We start from the raw sequence: 20,496 nt of genomic DNA, 5'->3' as shown, positions 1-20,496 counted from the left end.
TTCCACGGATATGGATCCCCACACAAGCAGCCTCAAGTACAAATTTAGTAGATGTGTCAGTGGCTTAATGCCTTGTAAAGTGGCCGAGTCTAGACAGAGGAAGCCATCAAGTACCATTAAACATATGAGGACAGAACGAGGGAAGCAAATCAGGAGTACAGAACGTCTTCTTTTTTTTTTCTGGAAATTAAAAGCAGTTGAATATGTGTCACGCAGGAGATTGATCATTAATATGTCTTTCAATAAAATTCACACCTCATTGGTTGACATACATCAATTATCCATAAAAAAACAAGTAAAAGGTTTATTTCATGAAGGTCAAGCATATCTTCTTGTATATTAAAGTGACGTCCAACTTAGATGCATTCAGTGCAAACTAAAACATATTCAATATGGTGGTCATCAACTTGAGTGCAGCTCATGATCCAGTCCAATCTGAACATCTGAGTTTCCACATCAAACACGCTTAGTTTCCAGTGCTGCCTCCATTGTTACTCACACTTGCTGGACTCACAGCACATTTGTTAAAATTAAGTGAGTGGCACTGGTGACAATTTTACAAAGAAAACCAATCCGAGGCATTCCAGTTAAAGACTGCTAGTTTTGTATGTGTGCAGGCTTTTTCCAGTGTTTAGTCTCAGTAGCACAGTGGCACTAAGCAGTTTTAAGAGGCAATTTCTCACTGACCAAGAAGGCACTATGCATGAAGTAGATGTCTGTGTAGTTGGCAGCTGGCAGATGATGTGGTGAAGTCTGAGTGACCCCATCATTTGTGCTGACATGTGGACCATATGTCTTCGACACAGAAGGACCAGGGCCCAGATTTTCAAATAAAAACAGGGCAGTGGAGGTCCAAGGACCCATGCACAAGAGCGGTGGTTATAAAGAGAGACAGGAGCTGGTAGGAAGAGGGCATCATTAATTGTGGAGTTTATGAGGGGTTGCTGTACACTGTGCATGAGATTGAAGTTACCTGTGAAATAATATGCAATTTACAGCATGTAATTCATGTCATGAATAAGCTATAAACTGATACAGACAGAGAGGGAGAGAGAGAGAGCGAGAGATAAATGAAGCAAAACTTTACCATGCCATTTTTAGACCCTTAGTTACTGAGAATAATATGTGAAAGTAAAGTGCGCAGAACTGGGAAAAGGAAGAAAGATAAAGTCAGGGATGAGAAGCCAGTGAGACATAAATAAAGAAAGATGTAAAATGAAGTCAAAAGCCTTTGTGTTTGCTGATGGTCTTTTATCTCAGGGATCAGATAAGCATAGCATTGTATTCTGCTAAAAGATGTATTCTATACTCTCAACACATAATCACAATGGTTATGCTACATTGCAGACGCAAATGTGAAACAATTAGAGGGAAATAAAGGACCTAGCATGTATATTTCAGGATTTTATGGAATGCAAAACAACAATGTGGCAAGATGTCTTAAAATCCAAATGATTTCTATCGAGATTTATTCAAATTTTTTAGAACAAGTCTGCCTGCAAATTCTATAACTTAAGCGACTTTTAAATCCCATGAGTCAAATGTTACAAACTTGTCTACGTGACCACACGTAATCTCAGACGTCTTCCAAGGAAAACGCCTGTGGTTAAATGCCATTATGTATAGCCAACATGTTATTAAGGTTTACCACCCTTGATCTGTGCATGTGGGCTGCATGTTTGCATGCGAGGCGCTACTGCTTGGCTGTTATGTGTGCATTTGCACACGCAAACGCCACACACACCAACAACAGCTTTAAGCCCCCGTCACACATATGTTGGCACATCCCTCTGCTTTGTCATCACCATCCATTCCTCTTTTTATCAGAGTGGCATAATGCCTCGCTCATATTTTTTATTTTCTCAAACTGGAGTGACGGGGAGCATAACAGCATCGTCAATCCTTCCGTCCTTCACTATCACCTGCCCTACCGAGAGGTGGGAGGATCCAGGAGATCACAGCTTTATCACGATAATGACTTCCTTTTACATGTTGTTTCTGCAGCAATAAAGTGAGTGAAGGATGTAAGTCTGCACCCATTCTTCTACCTCAATGACAATTTACCAAGAACCTCAATAAATCTGCTTTCCTTTATTGAGCCCTGCAGTGATAACGTCTATTTCAAAGACATTTATGAAGTAGAAACAAGAGTAAGCTATCAATCAGTGATTTCAAACACTAATTATGCATTCAGGAAGTGAAACTTAGCTTGTAATTGATGTAAGGGGTTAGGTTTTCCCGTCATTGAGTGTACTGTAACTACTTCAGTTACATCTCTAAAGCTATGCAGTAATCCCTTGACATTCAAATACAAATCCCCTTGATGGTAAGAAACGAGGGGCGGACGTTCACAATCACTCCTATTTATATTTGATATTTCCGTGCTTGCCCAAGTCAGTCGAGTTAATGGGATTAATGTAACCACTCTTATAAGCCAGATACTGCTCAAAATTCACAAATTGCACAGTGGGATGTGACATGCTGATGTGGAAGGCTACGTTTCCCACTGCATCTGAAAGAGCAAAAATTGTTTAATGTAGAAAAGCCCACATAAGCTAAAGTATCTACGCAGCAATGCGAGGATGTCATAGTAGTTTCTCGAATCCCAGCAGAGAGAAGAGGATGAAGAAACAGTTAAGCTACTTGGCTCTGTTTTGCCTCCAGCCAATGTTTAGCAGTTTGACCTTGCCAACAAACCAATGGGGAAGTTGATTACATTTTTTTTCCCTGAGCCCATCCACACTTTAGAGAAAGAAATTGTGATGTATTTCAATACCAGCAACATGACAACACATTTTCCCATCAGAGTTCAGGCAAAGAAAATATGGAAAAAATTGGTTTTGAGGGCAGGTATGTTGTCCTTTGGTATATATGAACAGCTTCATATTAGACCGCAATGTCATTCTTTTTCTTTTTTTCAAATGCCTGAGAATGGATGACACGAGTTTGTGGAAACTCCCACAACAACAAAGGTTTCATGCAGTCACTGACTATCAGGACATGGCTGCTCCTTCAATATGTCCTCCTTCTTCAGCTGCATTGCAAATGATTAAGAGGATCAAAGCATTTGAAAGGGCTTCTGCTTTGGTGAGATTGAGCGTGGGGAACTGGCTGACTGAAAGTGATAATGACAAAGCAGTGAAATATTCCCCCCCTATATGTAACACTAGAGTCTCTGAACTTAATGTTAAGTTGGAAAATAAATTTTCTCTGGTGCATCCGAGTTATTTTACAGATTTTCAACTAATATGAGAAGGATAAAGCAGACGAGTCAAAAGTGAAATGTTATTTTAGCGAGGCAATATGAAAAGGACTGAAATAATTCATAGTTAAATAAAACAGCTAAGGCAGGTGAAAATAGTAGTAGGGCTGGAACAAACGATTACTTTCATAAATCGGTTAATCTGCCGATTATTTTCCCGAATAATCAATTACGATGTAAAATATCAGAAAATGTTGAAACATTTCAATATGGTTGTCAAAATGTTCCAAACAAGGAAATGAACAATACAGTCAGTTTTAATGATGTATTGGTTATATGAAGCAAATAAACCAGAAAATGTTCACATTTAAGAATAATACCAAAATATCAGAAAGGTTGTTTTAATTATTGAAAAAACACGAACCGATTAATCAATATCAAAATGTTTGGCGATTAAATTAGTCATTGATTAATGGAATAAACGTTGCAGCCCTATATAGTAGTGCATCTTTTGGAATCCTGGATTGGTTGGTTATGTTCTACCAGCTGATTTACAAGTGCATGTAGACCAGTTAGTAAATGTTATCATGTATATCAGAGCAAGTCCACATGCTCTGGTGCAGTTACATGATAAACTCATGCCCAAATACTAAGATACAGTACTCAGTACACTGAGTGGAAGGCTTCCTTGTAAAACTGAACGCAGAATGATGAAAATAAATTCCAGGATAACATTTTATAGCACAGTACATGAATGACGGTTAGACAGGCTTTGAGTCAATCACAGAGAAATACCTATTTCAAGCAGGCATATGTATACTGTAGGCAAACCCGCTAACACTTGCAAACAAAATCAAGACCACACACTTAAATTTCACCTACTGCAACTTTCTTTTAAATAAGCTTGCCTAAAATTACAGCCTTACTTTGTGGTAAATTTCAGGAAAGACTGATCAAACGCAGGAAGCCCTGAAATAACATTAAACATAGTTATTTCAGTATAATGTGACATGTTATGATGAATGCAGTGTTTCCCTTTAAATGCCTAGACAATAGACCTGTCAATCTTATTTGTCTGAGTCAGAATTGTGTAATTTTTCTAAAAATATTACTCAGCATTTCTGAGGCAATGTAAACAGTGATAATGACCTATTTGTTTTATCATTTTAAATGAATAAAATCTTATTTTATTGTAGAGCTGCATGATGCACATTGAGCCCATGGGCAATCTGTCTTTTTGTAGGCCCTTTCGTGTACCTGTCATTAGGGGCACTCATGAAAGTGTGTGCCAGTTTTTGGTCTTCCTGCCAAGTTAGTAAAGGTACAATATGTATATTATTTTATTAGCAATGGAATATCCACATACATAATACATTATTTAGTCCTTCAAAAGCCAGCCCCATATGCCCAATCAGAAACTTCAACAGACAAAGTAAAGTCATAATATTGGCATACTTAAGAAGCTAAATGACACGGCTGTTACAGCCTTGTGAGTTTAACTCTTGTTTAATGAGAGTTGACTACAAACATTATCCGGTTAATTGACATTAAATCTATCGTTTCATTTGCATTTTTAATTTGATTGTTTTTAATGCCAATTACAAAGGAATTAATTTGTAAACTAAATTATCCCCTAATGAGATTTGTATGTGTGAGTGTGATTGACTTTTAACTAGAGATAGATGTTACAATACATTAGATGTATGTCACCGCTATAACTCACAAGGTGATATAAAACAAGTTTAAGCAGCTGACCCTTGTTTACCAATTCCAATCCGTTTACTAATCCGTAAATATTTATCTCAGACAGTTCTTCCACTGCTCTATATGGACATGCAGAGAGAGAGTTGAAGCAGAGCTTCGAAGTGTGTCCTACTTTGCTTCCACATCAATATCAGTCTATGACTGTAAAAAACTGAGTCACAGTAGTACCCATGTGGAAAAGCTCAAAAACCCATCATCTAACCGGGCAACTATGCCTGCTTTATGAGAAAATGTGAGAGCTCCAAAGGGTCCAGTACAAGTTAAAAGAGGTTGATTTGGTGTGACAGTTTAGGAATAGCTTATATTCAATATCATGCATAGTGTACAAAAATAATTTACTCTCAATTATGTCTTTCATCGCCCATAGTTTCAGCTACCTCTGCGCTTAAATAATCAAATAATTGACTTGCTTGGTTGAGCAGCCACGGCAAGAGAATCTTATCTGACGATGGGCAGAATAAACTTTAGCGTCTGAATGGATTCTACAAGGAAATGAAAAAGGATATCAGTTGGTATAGATGATAAGAATGTGATGAAATTACATTTTGGTGTTACATGATGCAGGTCATCTATGAGATATGTGTTTGTTCCATGTGTTTGACAGTGTATGGTTATACTGTATATTTGTGAATGACTGTATCTTTAATTACCTGCCACAGAAAAAGGATTGGTAACACTTTCACCTAGTGAAACCAATACTTATATCCAGCTTTAAGTACCTTTGCAGTCAGTGAACAGACACACACTAAATGAGCGCTATATCATCCTATGCGAGCTGTAATCACAGTGAACAAATCTCTGATCCTGCATTCACTGGAAATGAATACACTTTCTGGATCATCTTTCATTACCAGGTCACATCCGGAATGAAATGCATACCTTAGGAAAAGACAATGGGTTTCTTTACACAAGAGTTATGAGAGGTGAACAGACAAAGAGGAAGAGGAAGCTATGGCAGGCAAGAGAGTAGTGTCATGATTGTTAATTAAAATAATATCCTTCGCATAGCCCACTTGATTTGTGATATTTTTCTGCTCCGGGCTGATTGTGTTCATTGTGTACACATGCAACAAGCTTACTATTTAGATCATCAGACAGGCAGCACTGTACTTGTGTCAGTATAGCCTACTTCTGGTGTGTGATTTCAAATAGAAAATCAATGCAAGTGAATGTCTCTGCAATCAGTGAGGTTGCAGTGTATAGTATATCCATATCTGCCTTAAGACTATAAAAGTCTATCCAGTGTATTCCAATCTCCAATCCAAGCTAACCAACCAGTTCAAATTTGAATTGAATGAATAAATGGATACATAAATATTCACGAGAACATACAGTACATATCAACATAAAGCCTCCAGCCACGGCTGTCACCAGTGCCAAGGCTTAACAAAGCTGCAGGTGTGACTAATCTCATATGCCACAGCATCTTCATGTTTCATACTAGTGCCATCATTTCTGTTTAAAAAATAAAATCATCATCTGTCTTTCTACAGTCTATACGATGAGATGTGTTGAGAAACCATAAAGTGAAGTAAGACATCAAAATCCCCCAGCACTGCCCTTGGTGCACTGAAATCAAGTCATAAGGACAGTGAGCAAAGTCAATCATTGCTGCATTTTACAGCCAGTGTCACTCAGCTCTATTTATAGAACGCTGGTCCAAATTGGCTCTTTGAAGTGTGATTCGTAATATTCACTGGGTACGATGTAATGATGAAAGTCAATGGTAGCTATGCTGTCGATCAGTATTAAAGAAAGATCGCAAATTGGAGCAGCACTTTACATGAAGTCCATCAAGACAGTGTGGAAAATGAAATGCTTAAGTTGAGCCTGCAAACTCAACATACAAACACCCACTTACATCTGCTGTGGATATATGCATTTGTATTAGCATTGTGTGTGGTGTAATGTACATTGTATTATAAAGTATATATTGTGTTTATTTCACAATTTCAAATTATTCCAATCGTATTTTATTATCATTTTAGAGCTACTTGATGCACGTTGATTTACTAGAGAGAGAAAGTCTTGCCCACTTTCTCTGTCTCACACACACACACACTGACAATGGCCCTATCTGTAATCTGTTCTCCACAGCTGAACTATCAGCAGCAATGGAAGAAATTTGCCATCACTTAGATTATTAAGGTTCTTATTAGTTTCAATCAGTGGTGATTAGAACAGTTGCATTAGCCACAAAAATGAAACACTGTGGGAGAAGCAAGACCACCACAGATAATGACTGCCAGCACCACAACCGGCCTTAATGCATTATAGCCACTGTTACACAACCGGTCATGCTACTTGTACAAATGCAGAATGTTAGCACAAAGTGCCGGTTCTGTTTTGTTAAAGCCTCTGTACATAAATTTGTGGTTTACTTTGCCCTGGCATGAAGAGGTGCGCTCTTTTGCTCTCACATGTATGCCACTCTGCCATACTGCAACGCTACCAGCCTCGCATTCCATCAACAGCTGAGTTTGAGAGAGACAAGCAGCAACAGGACGCCACAACACTGCCAGAGCCACACATCAGGCAACGGAGGCTTTTGAGAGCCGCATCACATTGCAACATATGACAGGGTTTGTGGATTCATGACAATGTAGCTCTGGACTGCTGTGAATTTTACCCTGTGAAATGTCATAATGAGCTCACACAAGTGTAGTTTATCAGGTGACAAGAGACCAACATGAATGGAATGTGAATCTGACTTTCTTTCATACTGGAATTGCAAAAAAAAAAGCAATCTCCATTGCAACTGAAATTGTTGCATTAAAAAACACTTCAATTTGATGCAATGCTCAGACTTAAGTAGCTTTTTCACTTTAATGGGACAGTAAATTAGTTGTTATTTCTGGTCATTCCTGCCCTATTTTTCTCTCCTAAAATAGTTTCCACTTTTTCTTGTCCCCCTCCACTAAGCTCTGTAAAATCTCATTTCATATTGGCCACTTGGCATATGAAGACAGATTTGGCTCTGTGGGCCTTCTGGCAAGCAGTAATACAGCATTTCCAAGAAAAAGACAGACAATCAATCCGTGGACAGAAATTCCATTATTCGGTGACATTGCAGAGAAACAATCACAATCTTAACTTTTAGCACACATCTCAGGAGCTTATATGACATTTTTTTACATACCATCTCTCATCTTTATAGAGGCAAATCATTCCTTGGATTCCTTTTCTCACAAAGTTCCATGGCAATTATGTGATGTGATGCCTTTTATCATTGTTTCTAGCCACAAAGTAAGACTGATTGAATGATTTCACCTGCCTCCAGCCATTCACTTAGATTGTGATAATTAACTAGGGTGTGCTGGCGTAAGCTGAAGATATGATCTTCACCACTGACAGCTACCTTTGTGGAGGGAATGCAAGCTAATGACACTGTGTAAGCTGTGAATTGCAGGGTTTCAGCTGCAGTATCGAATGTCAGCCCTGACAGAAAATTGCTGATATTCTTTTGATGTTGATGATATATAAATAACACAAAGGCTTTATAGGTTCTATATATGTGTATATATATATATATATATATATATATATATATATATATATATATATATATATATATATATATACATATAAATATATATATATATATATATATATATATATATATATATATATATATATATATATATATACATATATATATATATATACTTGTTACATATATACTTGTTGTTTATCAGTTTGGACCTGTTCCTTTTGTGTATGTGTTTTATGTGTTTTATAAATAAAGTTGATATATAGTGGGGCTGGAAAGATAAAGCTCTTCTTTACTATTTTAGTTAATTAATTACAAATTCCCTTGTTTATATGATCATGGTGTTTTGTTTGGATTGCTTAGGGCACGTCATTTCTCAAGACTGAAAAGGGGTAACGACAGAGAAGGGCGGCTGGATCAAAAAAAATTACAATATTAACAACAATTATGATAATTTAACATAGTTAAATTAATTAATTCATCCATTGTCTACTGCTTTGTCCTCCACACCAGATTTGTGGGGAGCTGGAGCCAATCCCAGCTGACACAGGGCAAAATGAGGGGCAGCTCACCAGTCCATTGCAGAGCCAACATACAGGTGTACACCAATGTCATATTAGGTGTCCAATTACCTAATCACCAGTCTGCATGTTATAGGACTGTGAGAGAAAGTCAAAGTACACAGAGAGAACCACGAACTAAAGGGGAGAACACGTGAACTCCACACAGGAAGGCCCTCGGTCAAGCCCGGATTGAAACTGGTGTCTTTCTTTGCTGTGAGGCAACAATATTTGTCACTACTAAAAACTGGTACGAAAAAGTCATAACTGATTATAAGAACCTGACAACCCATGTGAGCTAGGTTTGAAGGGATTTTAAGCACCTGGCAAACCAGTTGGGGGGATACATTTGGATAATTAAAAAGGATAGACATCACCTTGGGAGATGACTGACACTTTGAGATGATTACTCCATACAGGTTGAATATTATTCTGCATAAATAATGGACCAATGTACAGAACAAATCATCAATAACAGAGCATGAGCTTTTGATGAAGGCCAAGAATTGCCCTTCCTTGTCCCAATGTACTGTACACATTAGCTTAGTGGATAATTGTTCCTCAATCATCAATAATACATGTAGAAAAATACACTTTACTTCTGTTTAATGATGGATTGGTTCTACATAGGTTTTTTTTATTATTTATTACTCCATCATGGGATATACAACATGACCACATAAGTGAACCAGGGCATTTATCAAACTTCTTATATGAAAGCGAGGAAGACCATGTTTTTCTATAGCATTCATGCAAGCTAGTATTTATGTTTGTAATGGGTATAGACAAACAAGAATTATGATATGTTCCGACAGATGTCAGAAGTCTCGTGTATAGAGGAAGGCATTCACCCCACCCTTCTGATTTCAGAGGACTAGCATGTAAACACAGCTGAAAAAACACAGTGGTGGGTGGTTTGATGAACAGGGTCTGGCTGCGCATCGAGGAGGCAAAACATGGCAAGATTAAAAATGAAGCAACAACTCTAAAGCCGCAAATTTCCACCTTGACGATGCTCAGTTGTTACACTGGTTTTAAAGCAGTATTTTCAGGTAAGGTTAAATAACAGTGTGACAGGGGGATAACACAGTGTCTCTGTATTCTATGGAGACAGGAGGTAGATCATGTAGTGTCTGTCTATCTGTCTGTCTGAAAAATTAATATTGTAAAAAAATAAATAAATACTGTTTTTGGAATTAACTAGTATACTACCTGGCACTACTGATGAATTTATGAAAAATACTGTGATGTAAATGTTTGGTCATTAATTCAACTGGATAGCTAGAGGGTTGTGGACAAACCTAATGAAATAAATCAAAACAGGGAATGGCAAAATATTACAGTCGTTTTCCTATGCAAGCTTCAACATCTCTACATGCTATTGTTCGCAGTCCTTCTAAACATATATTTACATATTTATATACATAGATATTTGGGCAATTAAAGGCATAAAGCTATACTTATTCAAGCTTAATGATATCAAATCAACATGCAAGTTATTAAATAATCAAGGACTCTTTTTACCTAAAATAGTAATACTTCATTTAGATTGTTTCCCATTTTAGCCTAAAGATCAACCCCTAAGCATGCAATGCAATTTCTTATTCCATTTTCAAAGTACAAACCACACTGGGGGGGCAGGGGCCAAACAGCTGAAACCCCAGCCTGTTTGAAGAACCAGGCAAGACAAGGTTGACTAAACATTGAAACAATAGGTGGTCAGACTAAAGGCCTTGGAGCAGATCAAGTTGAAAGTCTCTGGGTTGACTCGTGGCCAATAAATCTGAAACACATATTACATAGCAACGAGTAAAGTAACAGAATCCATTTTCAAACGTCTGGGAGTTTCCCCCTGTGCGAAAGTATTAGTATTGTCCATGATAGATAATGCACACTGGAAAGTTTAATCAAGCTAATTTGCATAAAACTGATTATCTGATTCTTCACTGTGGCTTTACTTTTCAGCTGTGATTATTAATTACAATGACCAAGCAGCAGCCTTGGTCAGTCAATGACATAAGTAAACAAATACAGACATTTACAAGGTGATTATTGGATTTACTAGAACAGAACAGATATTCTTGTCTTGACTACAAACTCTTCACTCTCCAAACTGCAAACACCCTAACGTTCAACTTTGCATTCTTTATCAATGAATGTTTATTTCCCCAGCAGGGACAATGATTAATGATGATATAATCAGTATCCTCAATAGCCTGATTACTCAGAGCATCTCACCAGAGTAAATTGACTCCAGCTTCTAATCCCACAAGATAGAAAAACAATTACCAGGCCATTTAGAGGTTAAGATTCATGTGGGAAAGCACCTTCACTTACATTCTTGCAGTTACAGTGTAATATACTGGGGAAAGTTTGGTGGAATTTTGAAAGAGCAGTATTCATACAGTTCTGAGTGAGTCAAAGATCAAGATCTGGTTAAATGTAAGATCAGAGTAATAAATAATGCAGTGATGCTCAACAATGTCTAACACTGATCTGACCAGAAACCAGTCATTCATTTATTTATTGAGTTATAAACCAGATTGCTTGGGTAAGTAGTGCTTTATGTGCAAGGGAAAGATATGTCAATATTTTGGCACTCTTGACTAAGGACAGAACCATGGCAGGCCATGAGGAGTGATGACCTCTTCTCATGCAATGGTACATTCCTGCCATAATTAAGTAGGAACAGGCCTGGGATAACTACAGCAGTGAGGAAGTAAATGGGGTAACAGCATGAAGGACTTTAGGGGAAACTGCCATCCTCCCTCTCAAACTGGCCATGAACAAAGGTTCAAAAGGTCAAATTGACATTATTTTATAGCCTGACCTTTGTTGCACCAGTAGATGATGGCATAAGAATTAAATTAAACATGCGGTCAGTTGGGGGCCACACCACACTCTTGCAGCAAGAAGACCCAGGTTCACAAGGGCCTGGGTCTTCTTGCAGGCAGGCAAGTGCTAACAAACTGGACACTCTTAATTGACCATAGGTGTGAGTATGAGAGAGAATGGTTGTTTGTCTCTATGTGGCCCTATGATGGACTGGCGACCTGTCCAGTGTGTACTTTTGCCTTTTGTCACTATGTCAGCTGAGATTGGCACTAGTGCCCCCTGCGACCCTCATGTGGAAGATAAAGTGGTTGTAGAACCTGTCTCAGGACTTGAACTGATGACACTCCCTTCCACTTGGCCATTGGCCGCCAATACATCATTATTTGTAAAAAAAAATGTAAATGTTGTAGTTCCACTGAACATTTTGAGTAGTTATTTCTCTAAGGTTTGCTCTAGCTGATGTTAAACTGACCCATACAACATTTCATATTGATGTGTCAGACTGCTGTGGTTCCCTTAGTGAAATTCACTTTCCCTCTCTGAGGTGCTCTGATGGGAACTCCAACAGCTGCTGGTTTCCACAGTCCACTTAGTGGAGCCCTGAGGGAAAGTCCGAGGGATTAAGAGTGAATGAGAGAGAGAGAGAGGGAGAGAGAGAGAGAGAGAGAGAGAGAGAGAGAGAGAGAGAGAGAGAGAGAGAAGGCGGCAGAACAAGAGTGTAAAGAGAATACATTTTCTAGACACCCACTCCATTTATTGATCTCCACTGACCTTGGCTAAAGGACAGACCACAGCTTTATCTTTTTGCCTCTTTCACACTACATTTCCTGGAAGTGAGACACTTAATTGATTTAAACCTTATCAATGTGGTCCTAATGGGAAAACTTTACATAGTTGACGGTTGGAGCTAGATACTTAGGGCACTCTCAGCGAGCATTGTTGAAGTGGTAAATCTACAAGCACATCCTGATCCATTAATCAGGGACAATTACAGCAGGGAAATGCAACAATCAATACGTAGAGCAACTTAAAGAGCTTCCATGCATCCACAGTATGTATTCTTGATAGATCTATGCACATAGAAGATACAAATCAATATGCCTTGTCTTTTAGCCTGCTCAGTAACTCCAATGGGTATAAGTATAAGGGGTGGAGTGGCTAAGTGGTTACCCTGTGTGCGAAAGACATCATGGTCGCAAGTTCGATTCCACCCCTGGCTGATTGTGCTCATACCCATTGTAAGTCGCTTTGGATAAAAGCGTCTGCTAAATGACATGTAATGTAATGTATAATACACTACACTTGGCCTCTGAATCAAGGCCAGAAACGAGGGCATGAACATATTTTTCTCCCTCTTTTAAGATTTAAGTCATTTCTATAAAATATAATAAAATGTGCGCAAAATCACCTCTGTATATACTGTACATCAAACATGAAAAGCCCACATATTGTGTTATTGCTCCAATTTTTAAGATGAAATAACACATTTAAAACAAGCATGAATGAATTAACACAGAATGGTTACTGCACAGGTGTATTTTGGGCTAGTCACAATACAACCATGTCAAATTTGATAAAACATCACAGAGCCATAGATGATGTCAGCACAATAATTGCATGTTTGTTTTCTGTGCAAAAGATGAGTTGGGAGCGTAAACCACAGTGGTTTACAAAAATAAATAACTATTAAATTGCATGGCTTTTTGTCATTTCCCATATACATTTATGTTTATGTAAATGATTGTTAACAAGAAAAAGGTACAGGAAATTGTTTGTCTGGTCTACTATAGTATTGTCATCCAGCGCTTCTCTGCTTTTACAGACACCAGAGTACAACATCTCTTGTTGTGGCAGAAAATGTGCAATACACATAAACCAAAGCTTAGGAGTGGGGCTGTAATCAACCAAAGACATTCTTGGGTTAGGGTGTTGAGGAATATTGTTGAGGAATATTTAGATTATTTGGCTCAGTGCGAGAGTGAACATATGAGCTCAGCTTCGCGGCTGAGACACAAATAGACAGGGGCATGCCACAGTTATAAAATGAATCAACAATTATTAGACTAAAACATTGATATATTCCAGTTCTGATATGTTCATATACTTAAAACGGACGGAGCAACCTAATGCAGACAAGTTAGCGTACTGTGTTTATATGATATGCCATGTTTGTAGTCTGTTACTTGCAAACTTTTATTTCAATTTTTTGAAATAAAAACCCCTCACCCAGATTAGCACTTGGTACTTGATGAAAATTAAAAATAGACTGTATGAAATGAACACAGCAAAAAAAAATCGACCAATCAGAATTTTGGTTGAGCCAGAACGTCAGTCAATCATCATCTAACCGCTTTATCCTCCACCAGAGGGTCGCGGGGGGTGCTGTGCCAATCTCAGCTACATCGGGCTATAGGCGAGGTACACCCTGGACAGTTCGCCAGTCCATCGCAGGGCCACACACAACTAGAGACAAACAACCATTCACTCTCACACTCACTCCTATGGTCAATTTAGAGTGTCCAATTTACCTAATCCCCACATTGCATGTTTTTGGACTGTGGGAGGAAGCCGGAGAACCCGGAGAGAACCCACGCACACGGGCAGAACATGCAAACGCCATGCAGAAAGGCCTTTGTTCCAACCGGGGCTCGAACCCGGGTCTTCTCGCTGCAAGGCGAGAGTGCTAACCACTACATCACCGTGTGGCCCGAGCCAGAACGTATCGACCAATAAATCGACCAGTCGACTAGCAGCCCGACTTAGTAGTGGGTAGACAGTGTATGCCTGCATATCACATAGACAACACCACTGCTAATGGCCGATTTCACATCATCTTGAATCACCATCTTTGTTCTTACTGACGTTCCTCAGAGAAAACCAAGAGGAGAAGTGGATCCCACATTTTTGTTCCATCTTGAGCAAATCAAAGTTAATGACCAAGCTATCAGTGAATCAGCATTTAGCAGATAAGCATGTTAAAAAAAAAGCAGCCCCCTTAAATATCTGTGCTAAACAACCTACTGATCCTACATATGACTAAATGTCATATGTCAATGTGGGGGTGGAGTGGCTCAGTGGTTAAGACCCTACCTTGTGTACCAAAGACATCATGGTCGCAAGTTCGATTCCATCCCTGGCTAATTGTACTTGATTCCATTGTAAGTCGCTTTGGATAAAAGCGTCTGCTAAATGACATGTAATGTAATGTAATGTAATGTAATGTAATGTAATGTAATGTAATGTAATGTAATGTAATGTCACGTCACGGAGCTTTTCTGTGGGAGCACGTCAACAGACAGCTACAGTACATGTGATGATGGGCCTGGAGTCAAAAGTCTCAAAGAGGTAAAAAAAAAATTATCAAACTATTCTCCAATTATTATAATAAGTCAAGACAATCAGGGGTTTTATGGTGAGGCTAATTAGGACTGGGGATCACAACAGAGATCACAAGGCTATAAACAACTCAAAGACAGGTATAGAAGGATTAAGACACTGTGATATAGTAGCAACAAAAACAGTGGGTTTGCACAAATCCAATGTGTAAGGGAAGGAGGAAAACAGCATAAACTTGGCTGGCATTAAATGCAGAGTGACTTACTGAGAAAACACAACATGAAAGTAGGAGAAGTACTGACTACCAAAACAGAACAAAAACAAAACATGTCCAGAAATAGAGTCTGTGTTTTGTAGGCAACGTGACAATTTAAAAATACTTTGGTCATGAAGTCGGAAAAGATGAAATATTTTCCCACAGACAAACAATGATTATATACCAACAGAAAATGCTCCATATAGACTGAATTTTCTTTTCTTTTTTCTTTTTTGTTTACTTGGTTTGACAGAAACCCCAAGATATAGGTTAAAAACAACAAAACAAGACTTCTTGCTTAATGGACCCTATTACACATTATTGGGTTCTCAATATGACCTGAGATGTGGCTGTCTCCAAACCTGAAGGATTTTAGTTGCTCTTCTGTGTAGTGATTCCAGAGTGGAATATTAATAAATAGAGAAGCACAAAGGCAAAGAACTGACAAACCAGCAGTTAAGGTAGGCAGCAGGGTCAGAAAATGAAACACACAATGTGGCCTTGTATTCTCTATAGACAAATGCTTACTAAACCTTTGTATCACAGACGGCCTTGTGGTGCCGGTGCTTGAATACTATACATTTTGGTTTGTAATGTTGGTGCTGCAGTTTATTTGTACATCCAAATCCTAGTCTCAAATGTCTAAATGGCCTTCACAGGCCAACAACAGGAACATTTCCCACCCCAGCCACAACTCTTAAACAACAATAAAAAAAGAGAAACACTCAACCAAACACAAAACAGTGTGGCGTGAAATAGGCTTTTCATTTGCTGATGTACAGTAGCTTAAAAAAACGTAGTTAGATTAGCCCCAAGTGCTACCATGTACACAGAGAAAACGCAGCCTGACCACGATGGATTTTGCAGCCCTAATACAGATAATAATAGGAAATAAAAGTTTTAACTTGGCTTACCTACCAGACTATGCTGCTCCCAGTATTATTTGTTTGAAAGGACCAAAACTTGCTGATTCACATCAAGTCACAGGGCATCGTAACATTTCAGCCAGCCTTCCTGCAGACAAGGGAAGCAAGAGATGAGAAGGCACAGAATCATCAACTGCTGCAGGTAAGCACTCACTTCTGAGAAGGCACAGAAAGAGAATCATTACAATTTAATAAGAATTGACACTAACCTTTTGACATTAATGATACAGACAACTTAATTTTATTTTGTGCAAGCCTAAGTCTATTTTGGCTTTTCATCTCCTGTGTAAATGTAAATGCGTCTATCTCTAATTCAAACAGTGCATAACGGAATTGTACGCGCTGTTGTATAAATCAAGAGAGCGACCCTGACGCAAAGTGTGTAAAAGTAACTGCATACAGTAAATAAGAAGATTTGCCCATACTGGCAGACTATCATATCTCATGCTTGGTGATCACCAGGGCCGGGCTGAGGGACGGCAGCGTTAACCATGTCAGGGTCAAATTTAGGGGTGCCAATAGCCAGAGCTGCAGATCACAATATCATTTTCTTCAATATCAATAAAAGATTATAATATTTATCAACATATTTATGCACTGTGCAAACACACTGAGGCACAACACATATTTGCTATGAATGCTATGCCTGAGATGAGCTTTTTGTCCATGAATTCACTCAAGAGCAGAACATAGTCTTTGAATACTGATTAAGCTGAATCTTTTTTAAATCTGTAATGTTTTTGGCCACCAAGCCCTGCAACAACTTCCTAAAACACCTCATATCCAACAAGAAACAGCACATACTATTTTGAAATGATTTTATAAAAATTAAAAAAAATATTTCGTATTGGCTCACTACAAGGCACCAAGCTCAGAATTAGAAAAAAAAAGATACAGCTCCAACTTGATCTGATTAAATCACAAATATTTATGTCATGCCAAAAACTGTGCATGAATGATACCATAAGACGAACAAAAATTCCAAACTCATTCACCAAAACACTTCCACATACCAATACTCATTAAAAGCATGAGTCAACAGAAATCAGACATGAACCACTCCCTGGCCTAAATTCATCCCTGCTGGCAAGGCATTCTTTCACTGTAGTCTTCTCAGGCAAGAAACCAACCTATATAAGGAATTGTTAGTGTAAGAGCACGACTAGTGGCTCTTAACAATGATTAGAACCAACGGTTTGGATGTGGGGAGACTGTTTATACAGGAAGTTTTTATATTTTTTTTGTTTCACGAGTGTCCACTTGCAAAACATGACTCAGATTTTAATGTGGAATCCAACACTAATATTAGCAGCCAGTGGGCAAATGACGGTGTTACAGTGTGTACATGCCCATATTTGGGTAAATAACCATGTATTTTGTAAGTTTTGCAATTTTGCCACAAAACTAATATTCATTTGTAATTGTGTGTATGTGTATGTGTGGGATAAAATACTGATAAAGCAATAGATCTTTGTCTCATCTTGTGATATACTATTATTGATACACTAGCAACAAATGCTGATAACATATCAACATTCTAATTAAAAAAAAAAAGCCACTCTAATCAGATTTAATCACCAATTTTAATTACAAGCATCACTAACTCATAATACCGTTCAGTGGTGCTTACCAGAGTAATGTAAGTGCAATTTTTTACAGGGGGCAAAGAGAAAGTTGACAGCAGGGAAATGGCAGAGGTAAAAAAAACACTTAACTTTAAAGGGTGAATGTGATGGTCTTACAATGTATGGATTATTGCCAAATTGTTGTATCCCATATGGTATTGAATGTTACCCAGCTTTTCACACACCTAATAATATATAATAATATATTACTGTGAGTTGTTTAGATATACCAGGTTTGACCTTTGTCAGATAATTGGTAATAATTGGAAAGCTATAACACTTTCAAGCTGAACTGCAATAAAGATGAACATTATATCATGGGCTTTGCTCTGCTCTCATTGTAGCCATGACTTGCCATGACTCTAATTGACAGTGAAGCACAGCTTTTCAACACAGGCAGTTAGCTTAACAGCTCTATGTGTCATGTAATGGCAATGGTAATCAGGACAGATATAGAGCCGAACACTCCAGACGATTGCTAATGTGATGCAAACAGTTTTATTGCATAGTAGCAGCATTACTGCAGTTTGCATCCACTCATGGAGCACTGGTGGATGATTTTGTGGTGTAGTCTGGGCAAAATCACCTCGTTCTAAATGTGGGCAAGACCAGAGAAATGGTGATTGACTTCAATAACCATTGGACTGAATTGAAGTGTCAACAGCATGGCTGTACTGTATACAGGAAGGCAAGGAAGCAACTCTCTCTGAGGAAGCTGAGATGCTTCAATGTGTGCAGCAAGATGCTGGAAAGGACAGTAGGACAATTAACAAACCACCCTCTCCACCATTCACTGGACAGACAGTGGGGCGCCTTCTCAAACAGGCTCTTACAGCTCCACAGAAAGTGTGCCGCTGTAACACAATTTCCCACTTTTGGGATCAATAAAGTGCATCTAACTATACATTTATATATACACATATATACACAGGTGTTTTTTAGTTAATAAGCTGCTCTTAGGATATCCATCACAGGCAGGTTTCAAGCATTAGGCTTGGAAATGTTTCTTTTTCTAAGACCAAATATTAAGTGTGGGCTGATTTTAAAGATTTCAAAGGTTATAATTACAGCCCTGGACAATGTACATACACCAGGCCAGTTATCTTTGACTCAAGCTCACAATAAGAGCTCCATATGGGAAGGGAACAAGCCGAGCTCAACAGAACCTGGTCAAAACACTGTCACTTTTGGCATAGATCAGAGGAATCCTTTTCCCATAGCTCTAAATCACACATGATAAATTGAGGGGGAAAAAGTATCTTTTCAAAGTTCAAATTACACTTACACGGAGGAACTAATCAGTGTGGTCCTAAACATTTACAAAAGTCCCAGTGTCTGCATGAAGCCAAGTGCTTACATTGGTTGTGCAGACTTTCTGGGTTGGAAGGCCTCAGGAGGAGACAGCTGACTGTTTTCAATGGTCCATAGAGCATGTCTTCACGTTCCCAAGACAACAAGCACTAAGAGTTTACCATGACCTTTACAAGAGTCTGAAAGGTCAGGTATTCTAGATAAGAAGAGGATGGTTTGTGAAATGATAGAGCTGCAACATTAGTAGAGAAATTTGTCTTCAATATTCCAACATCAATATAGATCTACATTAGGCAAACGTCTAACAAACCAAAACTATGGCAAAATACAAGATAAATATGTTTAATCCAACCTAACCCAACATAAAACAGGTATTCTGTCTCCATGGTTAAGGGATTACGGCACAAATACCTTTTCAAGGGGGCACTGGATGGGTACCTCAATAGAAGTAACTGAGTGGATGCAACATTTGCAAAGAATACGTATGTCAGCCAAATGATCAGACAAAAAATTGGAATACTGAGCAATCCAATGGTGCATGAACCATGATGTCAACACTGTACATCTTGGAGCCAGGGCAAAAAAACAGAAGCTGAGCCAAGAGCAGAGGACTTGCATCACATTTAGATGGCATTACAATCTATATTTAAATATGATTCTGCAGGAAGACAAAAAAAAAAGGAGTCGCACATCTCCTAGAAATAAGTTACTTCATAGAACCCTCTTTGATCACAGTCTTTACATGGCATGTTTCTCTTTAACTGTTAAAATATGGACTCCATCCACGAACTCCCAAACTTTCTCTTCTCCTCTCTCTATAAGGTAGGTCCAATGTGCAGCTACCAGGGCGGGCAGCTGGCTCTTCTTCAGACAAAAGGGAAACTCCAGATTGTCGTGGTAAGGGCAGCCACCCATGGCAATGCTCTGTGGTATTCCGGTTGTTTATAGCTGGTACTAATTACAGATCGACATACTAACCAGACTCAAGAATCTCGGGTTGGTGCAAAGAAAACAGAGACCGGAGATTACAACTGTATTCACTTGCAACAAGCCAAATAAAACATTTTGGGATGTAAACTCAATAGGCTGGCTGAAAGGCATCTGTGAGGATGAAGCTCATACTCGGGGGAAGCCTGTCAACTTGTGGAGGGGCATAATTTTGCAGTTTACTGTTACCAGAAGGACTTTTGT

At 38.5% G+C, this 20,496-nt stretch overlaps 1 protein-coding gene across 3 annotated transcripts in view; it reads right to left on the bottom strand.

The window, feature by feature from the left end:
* peak1 (pseudopodium-enriched atypical kinase 1) overlaps positions 1–20,496 on the bottom strand; it is a 78,573-nt gene that overhangs the window by 45,008 nt on the left and 13,069 nt on the right. For 2 of the 3 annotated variants that reach the window (XM_044035923.1, XM_044035925.1), the window contains exon 2: positions 16,362–16,457. The gene's annotated coding sequence lies outside the window, so the exon portion shown is untranslated. Of the gene's footprint in view, positions 1–16,357; positions 16,458–20,496 lie in introns of all 3 variants that reach the window. The other variant, XM_044035924.1, reaches the window with a different exon arrangement.

This window comes from Solea senegalensis, linkage group LG10 (assembly GCF_019176455.1).
Source record: "Solea senegalensis isolate Sse05_10M linkage group LG10, IFAPA_SoseM_1, whole genome shotgun sequence".
Classification (NCBI taxonomy): domain Eukaryota; kingdom Metazoa; phylum Chordata; class Actinopteri; order Pleuronectiformes; family Soleidae; genus Solea; species Solea senegalensis.
The sequence above is the reverse complement of the archived record's forward strand: the minus strand, read 5'-3'. Positions and strand labels throughout refer to the sequence as shown.